We start from the raw sequence: 17,897 nt of genomic DNA, 5'->3' as shown, positions 1-17,897 counted from the left end.
TATGCATTTATTTTCCAGTATTTTCTTTAACAGTAGAACTAGGGAGTACGTTTGCAAATATATATATATATATATATATATATATATATATATATATATATATATATATGACAATTAAGCTCCACAAAATATTTTACGTGTTATCCTCGTGAGGATTCGTCAGGCTCTTGCGTGTAATCGATGTTGCCGTGTGTTTTCATGTATTCAACACCACGTCGATATATATATATATATATATATATATATATATATATATATATATATATATATATATATTGAGCTCTCGCGTCGATTTCGACGTATGAGTTTCCGCCACATCAATTAAGTCGCTCAGAAATTATTTGTTTATAGTGGTAAAGGATTTGTGTAGAACCATCCACACTTTTCGTATTACTGAAAACCATTGTCGGTGCTGATGACTGCCACGGGACAGAGTATACAGTAAACCGCAGGTGTTTACATTAGAGTTTCCTTCTCCTTGATGCATGTCCTAACGAAGACTGAGAGTGCATCTCTCTCAGCCAAGTAATAGCCAGGCCCAATCTTGCTTAACTTCGGTGATCTGGCGTGAACCGGTGTGTCAACGTGATTGTGTCGTATATATATATATATATATATATATATATATATATATATATATATATGCATAGATCATCGTATAACGATTAGATCACTCTCTGACTGACGTAAATGAACATTTAAAAATGTTTAAATTCGACGTTATTTCACGCGGTTAATGGTAACCGAATGGATTAGGTCTTCGCTAATCGAGCCAGAGATGTCTCGTGATGCGGGGTTCGAATCGTTTCACTGGTATTAATCATGACACCCTGCACTGAAGATTCCCGAAAGGATGAAACACTAGTGTCTGTAGGTATTTAATTATTATAGTAAAAAAAAGTAATTATAAATATATATATATATATATATATATATATATATCAATGAAATTTGCATTCAATCTTTAAATAGATCTTATCAATTTAAAAATAAAACGGAATAAAGGTATACTTAGTTGACACATATTTATAACAAAAAATCAAATTACCCATATGTAAAAGTATTTAACACAATGTCAAATTTCATTGTTACGCAGTCATTTCGTCTTGCTATAATATTGCAACCAATCAGAAATTTAATTTTTAAGCAGTCATGTAATCTTGCTACAATATTTCCACCAATCAAAAGGTATCTCAGTGTTTCGGCTCTTTGCAGGTCAGTTAAGAACAGCTCTGAATACACTCCGCAGGTTGCTTGATTCTTTATTGTTTGAAAATTGTTAAAACAAAGGAATTGACTAATCATATACGCCAGGAAATCATAACAAAGAATAAAGATGGAAAGGGGTGCAAGAAAATAGCTTCCAAACTAAATTGGGTGATGCGTACGGTTGGGACTCTTGTGAGAAAGTGGAAAACAACGGATGGTAATACCAAAAATGTGTTTCTTTTTTTTTTACATGGTAGTCACAATTTATCACTCGGGGATAAAGGTTATTGCGTGTACAGTAATCAATGGGATAATATCGTAGTAATCATTTGTAATGGGAATTTGATAAAGTGTCTTACTTTAGGCGGCGGTTTATTAGGAATTTTTTATGTTGGACTTGAAGACATCCAAGTTGTAGTCAGGAATCAGGCAAACGGAACAGAGTTCCGCAAGCGTGCACTTCTTAGAAAGGAGCTTTTGATTTTGGCACAGATAAAGAGTGGAGAAAATTATTGACAGTAGTTTCAGCTAGACGGGTGTTACTTGTGAAAGATTGGCGAGGGGGGACGAGGGATTGGGGCTCAGACGAGCACCTGCCATGGAAATAACGATAAAACAACGACAGGCTCGCAACGTCTCTTCTGTGGAAGAGAGGTTGCAGGGAAGAGAAAAGAGCATCCTTCACTAAGCTACGAAGTCTATTTTGTACTCTGTCAAGGCAGGATAGGCTGTTTTTTAGCAGCTCTTGCCCAGATGTGGCAGCAGTACTCCATCCTTGGACGTACTTGGCTTTTATATAGATAGAGAATTGCATCAGCAGTAAGATATCCTTTAAGAAGTGACCGGCCACGTAAATTAAATGATGTTACTGCTCAATACATTGTTCGTAAGATGAAAATTGAACCATTTCTGACTCGTTCAGAAATTCAGAATGATTTGCAGGAAGTAGTTATTGAAGCAAGCGATGAGAAAATCAAGATATTATTTAATCGTACAAGCATGTATTCTACATCACCGAAAAAGATGAAATTGTTGAGTCTTACACATGGGAAAAATCGCTTAATATTTGTTCATAAATATCAATGTGAATCAGATGACTTCTGGAACAAAGTTATTTGATCAGATGAAACAAAAATTGAGCTTTTTGAAAGGAACATGCACACCCATATATGGAATAAAAAGAAACATGCACACCCATATATGGAATAAAAAGAAACATGCACACCCATATATGGAATAAAAAGAAGCATGCACGCCCTTATATGGAATAAAAAGAAATATGCACACTCATATATTTTTTTTTTTTTTTTTTTTTTTTTTTTATATATGGAATAAAAAGAAATATGCACACCCATATATGGAATAAAAAGAAATATGCACACTCATGTATGGAATAAAAAGAAGCATGCACGCCCATATATGGAATAAAAAGAAATATGCACACCCATATATGGAATAAAAAGAAATATGCACACCCATATACGGAATAAAAAGAAATATGCACACCCATATATGGAATAAAAAGAAACATGCACGCCCATATATGGAATAAAAAGAAACATGCACACCCATATACGGAATAAAAAGAAGCATGCACGTCCATATATGGAATAAAAAGAAACATGCACACCCATATACGGAATAAAAAGAAATATGCACACCCATATATGGAATAAAAAGAAATATGCACACTCATATACGGAATAAAAAGAAACATGCACACCCATATATGAAATAAAAAGAAATATGCACACCCATATATGGAATAAAAAGAAACATGCACACCCATATATGGAATAAAAAGAAACATGAACACCCATATACGGAATAAAAAGAAATATGCACACCCATATATGGAATAAAAAGAAATATGCACACCCATATATGGAATAAAAAGAAACATGCACACCCATATATGGAATAAAAAGAAATATGCACACCCATATATGGAATAAAAAGAAACATGCACACCCATATATGGAATAAAAAGAAATATGCACGCCCATATATGGAATAAAAAGAAACATGCACACCAATATATGGAATAAAAAGAAACATGCACACCCATATATGGAATAAAAAGAAATATGCACACTCATATATGGAATAAAAAGAAACATGCACACCCATATATGGAATAAAAAGAAACATGCACACCCATATATGGAATAAAAAGAAATATGCACACCAATATATGGAATAAAAAGAAATATGCACACCCATATACGGAATAAAAAGAAATATGCACACCCATATATGGAATAAAAAAGGCCACGCAATTTAAACCCATCTAATACCATTCCTACTGTAAAATTTGAAGGGGAAGGGTAATGATTTGGGACTGGTTTTTTTTGCAAATGTAATTGGAGGAATCGAAATTATAGAAGGGAAAATGAACGCAAAAAAATACACGAATATTTTTTCGACACATCTGTTCTAGAGTGCCGCAGATTTAAGATTGAGCCATGATTTTATCTTCCAGCAACACACTGATCCCAAGCATAAAGCTAAACTAACTATGAAATGGTTTTAAATAATAGAGTTAGTGTTCTAGCTAGTCACCAGAGAAAATCTGTGGAAAACTTGGAAATTAAGGGTGCCTGCAAGAGATCCAAAGAAAATTAAAGAATTGAAGAAACTTTGCGAAAAAAAAATGGCTGAAACTACCAATAAGTGATTGTAAGAAACTAGTAGGCAGTTATGGAAAAGGCGTTTGACGTCTGTAAGGCAGAACAGAGGATAAAGAACTAAATATTTAAATATTAGTAAATGTGTTAAATACTCTTGCATATGGGTAATTTGATTTTTCGTTAAAACATGTTTGTCAACTAAGTGTATATCATTTCCCATTTATTTTCAGATAAAAAATTGAGTGTAAATTTCTAAAAATTGTCTAAAATACAAAAAAACACAATGTACCAAATATATATAAGATCAGTCATATAATTCCCTATCAGAAAAAAAAAACTAACACATATTTTTGAAATGAAAAATGGTTGCATACTTGAACAAATTCAGATTACCAAAATCAATATGCAGTGTTCAGAGTCTTTTACTAAACGAAAGCTATACACACTTTGAAAAAATTTGTTTAATGTTTGAACATTGAATATTGATCTTCATTTCACATCGGAATTTATTCTCGTAGGAATCGATCCGAATTATATACAATAAATATCCTTTATATATATATATATATATATATATATATATATATATATATATACACCCACACATATATATATATACATCCACACACACACACATATATATATATATATACAGAGAGAGAGAGAGCGAGAGAGAGAGAGAAAGAGAGAGAGAGAGAGAAAGAAATAGACTGACTGAATTATATAATAATTAAGTGATTGATTTTGAGCTACGAAACGGACACTATCAAGAATTTTAAATGTTATCTGAATTAATGGAATAAATTATAAGATGGTTAACATCATGAACTTTAGAATATAGTCTTTTGTCATTGCCACTATATTGCTCTGTAATTACATGGAGCTTCTTAAATAAGAATTAGTATATATCATAAGGAATCTTCTATCGATGTTAATGTATTATAAAGTTGCGATTTCAAAAGTAAAAAAAATATATATCTATATCACTTGGGTTTATCAGCTTGAACCGAAACCAAATCCCAAACATATGAATATATATATATATATATATATATATATATATATATGCATATATATATATATGCATATATATATATATGCATATATATATGCATATATATATATATATATATATATATATATATATATATATATAATTTTAGTTCCTTCAGTTATAATTGAAACCGAAAGAAAACTTATAAAAGATATTTGGTAAAAAAAACAAAACAAAATAGATTACTAAGGAGCCATCAGCTTTAATCGAAACCGAAACCAAGACTTATGTGGAATTTTTGATAAAATTATTGATAAAAAATAGATTAGTTAAGCGACATCAGCTATAAGCGAAACCGAAATCAAAATTATAAAGAATGCTTAGTAAAATTGTTTATAAAAAATTTAATGATTGATTGCCAGCAGCTATAATCGAAACCGACACAAAAATTTCTGAAGAATTCTTGGTAAAATTATTTATTACAAGAAATGGAAGTACATAACAATTAAACGACCCTGACGTAACGGTAACACAGAAAATAAGACACACGCTATCGTATTAATATATAGATCGTTTGTATGAGACGACTGTTAAATTACGAAACCATGTTTGTTTAGCCTATGCTAGGGAATACAATACCCGGTATCTTATGAAATATTGGTTTTTAAAGATGATTTTTTAACTTTAAGTGTCATCTTACACACCGAAATATACGGTAGATAGAGTAGGATAATGAAAAATAGAATAAGCGAGAAAACAAAACATACGATATATATATGCTAATAGCGTAATGGTTAGGAGCCTTGACTGCCGTACAAACGGTCGGGTTTCAATCCTGGCTTGAGGTAGTTGCCTGTCTAGCCGCACTGATGAGCTGTGAAACAGCGAAACAGTATTGTATGTGGATGACTATATATATATATATATATATATATATATATATATATATATATACACATATATATAGAGAGAGAGACCGAGAGAGAGAGAAAGAGAGAGGGGGAGAGAGGGAAAGAAAGAGGATAAATACGAAAGTGAGATGTGAGATAAGAAAAAAAGAGATAGGAAAAGATCTGTTCGAGAGAAAAACGCACAAGGATAACTATCTAGAGAGGGTGAAAGAGAGAAAGAGAGAGAGAGAGAGAGAAACAAGGAAAACAGTTCTGAAATGAGATAAGTAAATAGCGAGAAGATTTTCTCTTTTTACATGGTAGTCACCACTTATCAAGGCCCGGAGGCCACTCGGGGATAAGTGTTATTGCGTGTACACTAATCAATGGGATAATATCATAGTAATCGGATTGGAGACTTGATAAAGTATCTTACTTAAGGGGGCGGTTTATCAGGAACTTGTTTATGTTGGACTTGAAGACATCCAATTTGTAGTCAGGTGGGAAACAGGCAAACGGAAGAGAGTTCCACAGGCGTGCACTTCTAAGAAAGAAGCTTTATTCATGGAATCTACGTTTTGATTTAGGCACAGATAAAGATTGGGGAAAATCATTGATAGTTGTTTCAGCTAGACGGGTGTTTTTCGTGAAATATTGGCGAAAGAGGACCAGAGATTGAAGCTCAGACGAGCACTTCCCATGGAAATATCGATAAAACAACGAAAGGCTCGCAACGTTCCTTCTGTGGGAGAGAGGTTGCAGGGAAGAGAAAAGGGCATCCCCCGCTAGGCTACGAAGTCTATTTTGTACTCTGTCAAGGCAGGATAGGCTATTTTTAGCAGCTTCTGCCCAGATATGGCAGCAGTACCCCATCCTTGGATGTACTTGACGTAATGGGATGCGACAAAGACAGACGTAGCAGAGAGAGAAACACAGAAAGAGATAAGGAAGATGGGGAGGGAGGAGACAGTATGATATTTATATGATAAAAGAGGGAGGGGTGCTTGAAAGTAAAATCTAAGAGAGAGAAAAGTAATTTCTCTCTCCATCTCTCTCTCTCTCTCTCTCATTATATATATATATATATATATATATATATATATATATATATATATATAGGGGGAGAGAGAGAGAGAGAGAGAGAGAGAGAGAGAGGGGGGAGAGTCTTAACCAGATGGCGTTAAAACAGTTGGACAGGATATTTGTGAAATCTGGCTCCGGGGCAGATGCTTATAGTCATTCCGTTTTTTTTTTTTTTTTTTTTTTTTTTTTTTAATATTGACTGATTTTTTTCTTCTTGTAATCTAAAAAGATTTCTTTCCGATTCAGTTGGCGTAAAAAATAAAAGGAAAGATTTTTTTTTCTTCTTCTTTGGGGCATGAAAGCACATGAAAAGGAACGAAACATCAACAAAGAGCAAAAGTGAATCTATATTCGCAGGGTTACCCCATGCTGCCCGGGATGGAATAATTTTTATTGTCATCTACATCAGTGAAATCGATCATGTTTCAACCACCTCTATTGATTGTCTACTCTAGTTGGGGACACATCGCAGTGCACCAGGAGAAAGTCGACATGCCTCTCGCAGTGACTTCCTTTACAATACATTGGTATCTAAATTTGGTTGTAGAGAACCTACTGTTGATTTTATAAACTTATTTTATATATATATATATATATATATATATATATATATATATATATATAGTAATTTATAAAATATATATGGCGATTAAGCTACACTGAATATTCCGCGTTTCATCCACTCTAGGACTCTTCAGGTTTAAGAGTCCTAGAGTGGATGAAACGCGGAATATTCAGTGTAGCTTAATCGCCATATATATTTTATAAATTACTAACTAGCTCTACCTACGATTGAGCACTTTTGAAGTAAATACTTAAAGCTTACGCATAAATCTATACTTTCGTATATTAATTTTATGTGAGTAAATTAAGTAGTATATTATGTGAGTAAATTAAGTAGTATATATATATATATATATATATATATATATATATATATATATATATATATATATATACATATATATATAATGACTGGAATGGGACTTTAAAATGCAGAAGCCACGTATTCAATTGAACTCTAAAGAGAAACATTCATTTCGAACGCGTCCCTGTCATATCAAAGAATCAACTGTAAATTTAATATGTCGATCCTTTCTATTGCGAGTTTAGGCTGTGTAAGGTGTTGACTTTGGTCAAAATCGGCTGTTCCTCCTTTCATCGGATAATTTCGATTATCAAAATTGATCGAAGTCATTCCGATACAAAACCTTTCTAAGAACACTGTCAGATGCATATAGTACCTTCGTGTTTAATTTCACTCATACTCGTTTTCACCTCATCAACACTTGCAGATGATTTGCAGACGAATCGAAAGCGCTCGTGATAGCTATGAAATTTCATCAATATTTTCGATTTTAATACAATAAGATTATAAGATTATACGGAAAATCGAAAAATAAAAAAAAAGAATCATAAGGCAAAGTATTTCTACTGTAATAAATAATGTCGGCTGAATATATATATATATATATATATATATATATATATATATATATATATATATATATATATATATATTAAAAAGCGAACCAAAAAATTGCATAAATAACCCAGTTTAAATGTTAAAACCTTTTTTTACATCGGAAAAACAAAGACAAAGCACAGTGAATGAGGGAAATTAAAAAGCGACCCCCCCCAAAAAAAAATGTGATTAATAACCCAGTTTAAATGTTAAAACTAAAACAAACACAAAAAACAGCGACGAGAAAAAAAATTAAAAAATCGAAAATACAGATAATCGAACGAAAAATATAGTAAATAATTATATATATATATATATATATATATATATATATATATATATATATATATACTATATTAATTATTAAATACCTACAGACACTATTGTTTCATCCTTTCGGGAATCATCAGTGCAGTGTGTTACGATTAATACCTGTCGATTAATTCGAACTCGGCAACGATGCAATCTCTGACTCAATTAGCAAGGACCAAATTCATTCAGCCATCGTTAATCACGAGAAATATAGTTGAAATTTAAACATTTATTTAAAAAAAAATGTTTTTAGCATCTGTAAGAGTGATCTAATCATAATATGACGATCTGCGCATATATATATATATATATATATATATATATATATATATATATATATATATATATATTAGGAGTTCAGCTTGGCTTTGCTCGGGCCCTATGTACTGTCCAAAACTTTATGTGCATATATATATATATATATATATATATATATTAAAATGTTTTACTCATGTCCAGGTAACCTATATATAAAATTTCAATGTTAAGATTCAAAATTGGCGAAGGAGTATGGTAGAGTCCGCAAGGGTCAATTGTTTCAACTTTTACCTCTTCGCCTCAAAACTGATTGAAAAGCTTGCTACATGTCTGAATACGCTTCTTTTTTTTTTAATTAAATTTTTACCCCAAACAAGGCATATTGCCACTTTGTTGTAGGGGGCTACTACCAGGGACATGGGCATCAGAGGTACTGTGTAGGGAGTTGGGCAGCAAGATGTCGATTCACGTTGCACTTGAACTTCTGCATCTCAGTAGAGTTGGGGAAGCAGGGACCCGGCAGGGAATTCCAAAGTCTATCCGTCCTGGGGAAGAAACTACTGGAGTAGAAGGCTCTCTTACATCTAGGGATATCTACTGTGAAGGGGTGGGATTTAGCTGCTTGTCGGGTTTGTCGGGGGCATTTACGTCGAGGGGGCACAAGTGATTGCAGTTCGTCAGAGCATTCACCATTAAAGTACTTGTAGAAAAGGCAGAGGGATGCAACATTTCGTCGATGGGACAGGGGCTGAAGATTAGATGACAGTTCAGGACCTATCAGATCGACGACTCTCTTTTGTACCTTGTCTAGGAGCGAGAGAATAGTGGTAGATGCACCAGCCGAAATATGACAACAATACTCCATACATGGGCGAATGTAGGCCTTATAGAGATATAGGATACTTTCGGGCGTTAATAGCTTTCTAGCACGGTAGAGAGAACCTACCTTCTTCGCAGCGGTCCTGGCGATACTCTCGATGTAATTGTTCCAACTCATGTTTCCTGAAAGCGTTAGGCCGAGGAGTTTAAAGGATGTGCTATCAGATAAAGAGTCATTGGCCATTGCTACTGATGGTAGAGAAGGTTTCTTGTAATTATTGAAGGAAACGAGTTCAGTCTTAGCAGCATTGAATATGACCATCCATTTATGTCCCCATTCCACTACAGATCAGAGGTTATCCTCTAGTGCTTCTGCCATTTCTTTAGATATGTGTTCATTTGTTTTCCTGTCGTGTCTGTTATAGAGTGTGGTGTCGTCAGCATATATACCCATCTCACAGGCAATTTTGTCAGGGAGGTAATTTATGAATATTAGGAATAACAGAGGTCCCGGGATAGACCCCTGAGGCACTCCCGCATTTATATCATATTGTTTAGATGTACGACCGTCGAGGACAACCTGGATTTTTCTCTTATCTAAGAAGGATTTAATTATGTTAAGTATTCTTCCAGTGATACCATATGATCTGATATTCCTGAGAAGATCTTCATGCCACAACCTGTAAAAAACCTTAGATATATCTAGAGCTACCGCTCTACCCTACACCGCTTTGTCCAGTGACTGGTATATACGTTCTGAGATTACAGTTAGGATGTCTGCTGTTGAACGGCTTGTCTAAATCCATATTGTTGGCCAGTCAGAAGTTTAGCATCTGTAAGGTGATGGACTAGAGCTTGGTTAATTAGTGTCTCAAATATTTTAACGAAAAATGGGAGGAGGCTAATGGGGCGATAATTTACTGGGTCAGTTCTTTCACCAGAATTCTTGAAAACCGCTACTACAGAAGTTTTCCAGCAGGAAAGAAAGCAAGAATATTTCAAATATTTAGACCCAAAATTGTCTGAATAGCTTGCTAGAGACCGCAATGCTAAAATCTTTTAAACTTTGACCCATTGGAAGCCAAACTTTCAGCACAAAACCGATAAAAAAAAAACTTGCCCTATGTCTGAATACACTTCCTGCAAAATTTCAAATATTTAGAGCAAACGTTTACTGAGTAATTTTGTAGTGACCGCAGAGGTCAATTTTTTAAAACTTTAACCCCCACTATGGCCTCTTAACATTTAATATTTTGGACTCAAATCAAATTAAACAATTGGATCCATGTCCAATTAACCTACATCTAAAATTTCTAGTGTTTAGACCCAAAATATACGGACGAGTTTGGTAGTTTTCAAAGGTCAAATCATTGAACTTTGATAATCAAATTTCTTATCGAAAACCGGTTACAAAGATTTTCCCAAATCTCAATACCCCTTATGTCAAACCTGAGTCTGTAGACAGAAAAGTTGAGAAGCGTAATTTTGTAGGGAGATGTACATATATATATATATATATATATATATATATATATATATATATATATATATATATTATATATATTTGTGGTCATCGACATACAGTACTGTTTCGTTGCATCACAACTCATCAGTGCCGCTAGACTCGCACTACTCCAGAACCGAGAATTGAACCTAGAACCATCGCGTTTACAGTCGGCAGTTCTACCCCGACCCACGGGACCGGTGCCCGCAGATAACCTCTATAAATATAGTATATATATAGTATATAGTATATAGTATATATATGTGTATATATATGCATATATATATATATAATTTGAAACAAAGGAATTCAATACAGTATAGTATATGTAAAGTGGCATATTTATTTAATGATCACGTAGTTAACTCCCTGTTGCCTCCCTCCAAGTTATATCCCTCATACAAGACTCTCCAAAATGTATTTTAATAGACGTTGCATCCTTATCTTGTCACCTAGCACATCCCTTCCTCTAATGGTGAGAAGCATTAGGCTTCGAAATGTCTAGCACAACCCCTTACACACTTTATTGTATTTCTTTTGTTTCAAATCGATCTATAAATCTATATACATTAGTACATATTTTTCGATCATCAATATCTTTCCCTCTTCAATCTGACCTCCATCTCCATATCGATCTGCGATTTTTATTATATCGAAAAGTCTCCATTTAAAGCATGCTAATATACTTCTTTTGATCACCGGCACGTGTCAAATTGTTATGGGATTTTAGCCGGTAAAATAGCAGTTAAAATTGCAAAATGTCTGAGTTTACAAATTTAGCTGCCCAATAGGAGAGTGTATCTCCAATATTAGTGCTACGTTGGTTCAACAACTAACACATTGTCGCGAAGATTGACTCTCCACCTCTCTGACTCTAGCTCCATATCACAACATTTGAAGGAACATGGTATCTTCTACTGCTGGTAGTAATAATAAAATAATAAATATTTATTGATTTAAACTTCCGGTAAGACTAAAATCTATATACCACCGCCTTAAAAATGTTTTTACCTTTCAGAAAATATAAGCACATTCAGGATGTGTTTCTAACAGAAATCGGGACAAAATAACAATTTTATAGTTAAATATTTAGAGATTTATAAAGAATCGGAATCGGAATCGTAATTGTATCGGATTCGGGAAAATATTGGAATCGTCCCATCATTAATATATATATATATATATATATATATATATATATATATATATATATATATATATATATATATATATATTGTGTATATTTAGGCAGCATTTTCTCATTTAGACAAATATTATTGAATAGCAAATAGCAAGGAATTATTCTGTTTTACAATTTTCCTTTTTATCTTCTCCAATCTCCGAATAGTCCTTTTTGTGTCCTTCTTGAAATTGTATATGTTGGATCATATATCGCGAGCGCTTTCGACAGAAGTAATTCTATCATCCTCAGGCATATTGTAGAAATAAATGTAGAGATTGTTTTTTAATTTACTTATATATTTTTTTCCTAGTCACGTGGTAATTTGTTACAAGTTAGCTGGGCGGACTTTTTTTTTTACATATATTAAACACATTTATATATACAAACACATATATACATTTTCAAACATTTATCCCAAATATTTCAAAACGTTATGGGATATATATATATATATATATATATATATATATATATATATATATAAATATATATATATGGGATATATATATATATATGGGATATATATATATATGGGATATATATATATATATATATGGGATATATATATATATATATGGGATATATATATATATATATATATATATATATATAGTAATTTATAAAATATATATGGCGATTAAGCTTAATCGTCATATATATTTTATAAATTACGAACTAGCTCTACCTACGTATTGAGCACGTTTGAAGTAAATACTTAAAGTTTTCGTATATTAAATTTATGTGAATAAATGAAGTAGTTATATATATATATATATATATATATATATATATATATATATATATATATATATATATATATATGGGATATATATATGGGAAGGATGTCTCTCTGTCTGTGTCTTTCTGTATGTATGTGCTTTCCAATTTGTGAAAGTGATGTTGAATTTTTGAAAGAAGTAATACAAAGAAAAAGAAAAGACCGTAGTGAAGAGAAGTTACTGAGTGCACGGTGTGAAGAAATCTACAATCAAGATGGCGGAACAATATAATTGATCGGTCGCAGAAAACTGCCTTGGACTTCAGGGGAAGTAATCACTGGAAGATGATATTTGAAAGTGGAATTCGTTATGTCAGGACAAAAGAAAGAATGAAGGTGGGAGGGGGTTGGCAAGGGAGAAAAGGAATAAGGTGATCGCCGCTAATGGAGAGAATACGATGTTATGTTATTTAAAAAAAAATAAATATGTGTAAAAATAAAACATTGATGGGCAAGTATACTTTAGCATTTGCGCCAGTGTCATTATGATATTGTGATTATATTTCTATCACCGTGAGAGAAGACATTTTATTGGGGGGGAAGGGAGGAATTAAGATGTGATATTCTCGTCGCCATTTTTAATCATGATTGGGTCTTTTCGTATCATTGATGCGTTGGAGGTTGCTTCCGCATTGAAAGACTAAGTGACAGCAAGTTTCATTAAATCTATAGGTTAGAGTTTTATAGTTCCGCCAACCATGACCGAGTAGAAATCTTTAAAAAGTTCTCATGAATTTATAAATTCCAGAATTGGCTTAATTTCTCGTACTATCGGTAAAGTCAAATTTATTCAACTTTAATCAACAAACGACACCTGCAGTGAAACAGTACTGTATGTGGATGACTATTATGCCCCCTATCTTGGGATGAGCATATTGGAAAGTGATATACAAACTGCCATAAGCGTATTAAGTGATGCTCTCTGTATAAAATAATTGAGCTTAGGTGTTTGGACAATTTCAAAACATTGTTAATTCACTACCCGCAAAGCAGAACCCTAATAGTGTAACGCTTAGAAGCGCCGAATGTCTTTTGGGCGGTTGAGTTTCGATAATGGCTTGTGGTAGTTGCTTGTTCTAGCCGTATTATGAGCTGTGATCCAGCGAAACAATATTATATGTGAACGACTATATATATATATATATATATATATATATATATATATATATATATATATATATATATATATATATATATATATATATATATATATAGTCCAAAGAAGCTTTGAATAAAATCAAATGTAAAACTAAAAATGAAGTATGCAGTTTAAATTCCCGGAAAAAAACAACTAACTTTAACCTATCTCAGACTTAGCACCTACGTAATCTAACTTCTAAAAAGTTTATCATTATTAAAGGGAATTCATTTATATACGAAGAGAAGAAAAAAAGCCTTAACAAAAATTGCTAAATAGAAATAGACTTAGCATAAGCCGATTTCTCAAAAGTTTTAAATTATAAAAGAGAATTTTACTATATAAGGATGGAAAGAGAAACCCTCAACTAAAATGTAGTAAATAGAAAACAGGGACCCTATGCTGCTTACTATACATATATATATATATATATATACATATATATATATATATACAGAGAGAGAGAGAGTGTGTGTGTTGCGCAGTATCACAGTTCTTATGTATATATGCACTTAAGAACTGTGATACTGCGCAACACTCTATATTTGGATAACTATATATATATATATATATATATATAAATTCCACAGCCAATCAACGTCGCAGCCCACAAGAGCCATGACAGTAAACGAACCTGATATCAAAAACTCGAGTTTCACCCTCATTTGGGCTCATCAGTTAGACACATCCGAACTCAGGATTCGAAACCCGAGCTTCTTGCATGCGAGGCAAGCACTCTACTAACTGAGCAAACCCCCGGCACAAAAGAATATTATTAACCAACACAGATCAAGCAAACCGCGCCAAAATCCGACTGTGAAATGAACCTACTACGTCTCGACAAAGGACGCGATCATCCAACCATATCTAAGATATGTGATACTGCGAAACATTCTATCAATGGATTACTATACATATAAATAATTCCTTCTATACATACAGACACAATTATTTCGCTATCATCAGTGCCGATTAGTACTAGTCGGGAGATCCGAACTCAGTTACAAAGCCGCTTCTATTATTCTATTAACTAGGAACGTTACCTCCGGGCCACCACTACCATAAAACGAGAATTAAGAGAAATTAACAATAAATTCAAAATACAGGCACAACGTTATGACAGTCAATAGTGATCAAACGACTGAAAATCATGACCTTGGACAAAGCAGCCGGCCGTCTTTATTTCCCAGAGTGTTCTACGCTTTAAGAACTTTCTCGTTAAAGGGGGTAATAATTATAAGTAATCATGTCCATATCTACTGATACTAGTGTTTCATGGTTTTGTAATCATCAGTGTAGAAAAGGATTATTGCTGCGGGTCGGGAGATTCGAACCCAACCAAAAAGCCACCCTTGGTTGACTCTGTTTCTTACGATTAAAGTCTTACTTCATATATCTATAATATAAAGCTGAACATCTGTGTGTGCGTGTGTGTGTGTGTGTATGTGTGTGGGTGTCTGGTCACGAATAGGCTCCTATATGGTTGACTATTATAGAAAACTGATCACATATAATGATAGAAAATGTATCGAGACACAGGAATGGGTATGTTCGATTTGGCATAATGACGATTTATTAAAATTGTGGGGTCTGCATACGCGCCTAGTCCACAAAGTATGGAAATTAAAAAATTAAAAATTAAAAAAAAAAAAAACGTTTACAAGTGTTTTTGATATAGATGTACATAATAATACTTTGATAAGAATGTTTTAACATAAATACGGATGATATAATAAAATAGTGGGATCTGCGTTCGCGCCTGGCCTCCATAGAATGGAAATAGCCACAAACTTTAATAAAGACTTTTCATATCTATCTGCGTAAGTATACTTTGATAATTATGCTTCCGTTTGAAGAAGTATGGTATAATAAAATTATGGGGTGTTCGTTCGCGCCTTACCTCCATAGAATGGAAATATGTCACAAAGTTTAACAAGGTTTTTTTTTAATATAGATCCACAGAATATTGTGATAAGTGTTTAAGCGTGAACAGGTATGGTATAATAAATTATGGAGTTTATCTATTTTATTTTTACTTTCATCATATTTTGCTTTGGTTTTGATACCCACAAATTCGAAGCTATCTCTTTACAACCCTCCCTTTTCATAACCTATCATACTTTCATAAATCAGAGTCCATTTTCTGAAGGCTGTTTTTTAACCTAGTCAACGACGGGTACTTTTGCTAGTATATATATATATATATATATATATATTGTTTTCCACGATTTTCGTAAAAAACACATGTCAAATATGCAGATATTTTCCTGAATGTCAAAATACACTTGGGGAGAGTGATCTGTCGATTTTAGCTTTACTTCTAATTCAAAATCAATAAATATTTATTATTTCATCATTATTACGAGCCATGGAAGATTTTCATTTGAACAAAATCAAATAAAAAAGACATTTAAAAGAATCGGGTTGGCATCGAAAAATAGGCATCAATTTTTCCGATTCCGATTCCGATTCCGATTAATAGTCTCAACACTAGTGTGTATATATATATATATATATATATATATATATATATATATATATATATATATATATATATAGGGAGAGAAAGAGAAAGAGAGAGAGGGGAGAGAGAGTAAGATTATTGATAATTTATAGTTAAAATTAAAAATCGGTTTCACAAGGAAAAACAAACAAAATCAATAAATTGTACGATCGTTTCCATAAATGCATTGACGATGATACTTACGAGTTTTAGAAGGCGAACCATTAAAAGATACGTATGCCTTACTTAAAATAAAATGCTAGGTTTGTTTTTGGTGTCTTTAAAACAAAACCCACCCAATATTTTTGTTGATGAGGAGATTTGTTTAAAAAAACTATATGATAAAATTATTGACCAAGACTTATTGTCTATCTTAATTAAATCATCGTTTCCGAAACGATCGTACACTTTATTGATTTCGTTTGTTCTTCCTTAGGAAACCGATTTTTCATTGGAATTTTAATTATAAATTATAAATCATCTTACTCAATATTAAAATAGCTCTAGCATATCTCTGCCTATCGAGCTTATTTTATGTCCACATTACAACGAGCAGTTTTATTTTATTTTAATTGTATTGATGAATTTACTAATACATTAAAATATACTCTGCTCTTAAGACTGTTGTTCTAAGCCCCTTAATATATATATATATATATATATATATATATATTATATATATATATATATAATCGAAAATGTGCGATTGTTTGTGTGTTTGCGTTTTATCGTATGTCTGCCAGAGGTTTGGGGAGGGCGCTCGGAGTGGTCATTCATTCTTATAATTTTTCATATAATGTCTAGATTACAATATGTCTGATATACGAAAGAAGGTCGTAAAAATATTTTATTTGAGCGAGTTTTACTCGCTAAAAATTCCCACCATTCTGCCTATTCGCCTGTTTGTTCGTGGTTTTCGTATTGAAAAACAAGACTAACGACAGCGACGCCATTAAGCTTTGATAAAAACCTCTCATATAAGACAATTCCTATTCATTTGAACACTCCCCTATTTATGGGAAGCTGGTTTTCCCCCAACATCTTGAGAAAACAAAAATCAAAAAAACTGCGTCGCAGCCAAAGTTAAGTGCGGGATTTAACCCCATTAAATTTACGCACCTGTCACTAAAC

This window comes from Euprymna scolopes, chromosome 32 (assembly GCF_053919585.1).
Source record: "Euprymna scolopes isolate OS-2025 chromosome 32, ASM5391958v1, whole genome shotgun sequence".
Taxonomy (NCBI): Eukaryota; Metazoa; Mollusca; class Cephalopoda; order Sepiida; family Sepiolidae; genus Euprymna; species Euprymna scolopes.
Note: the sequence above shows the minus strand (reverse complement) of the source record.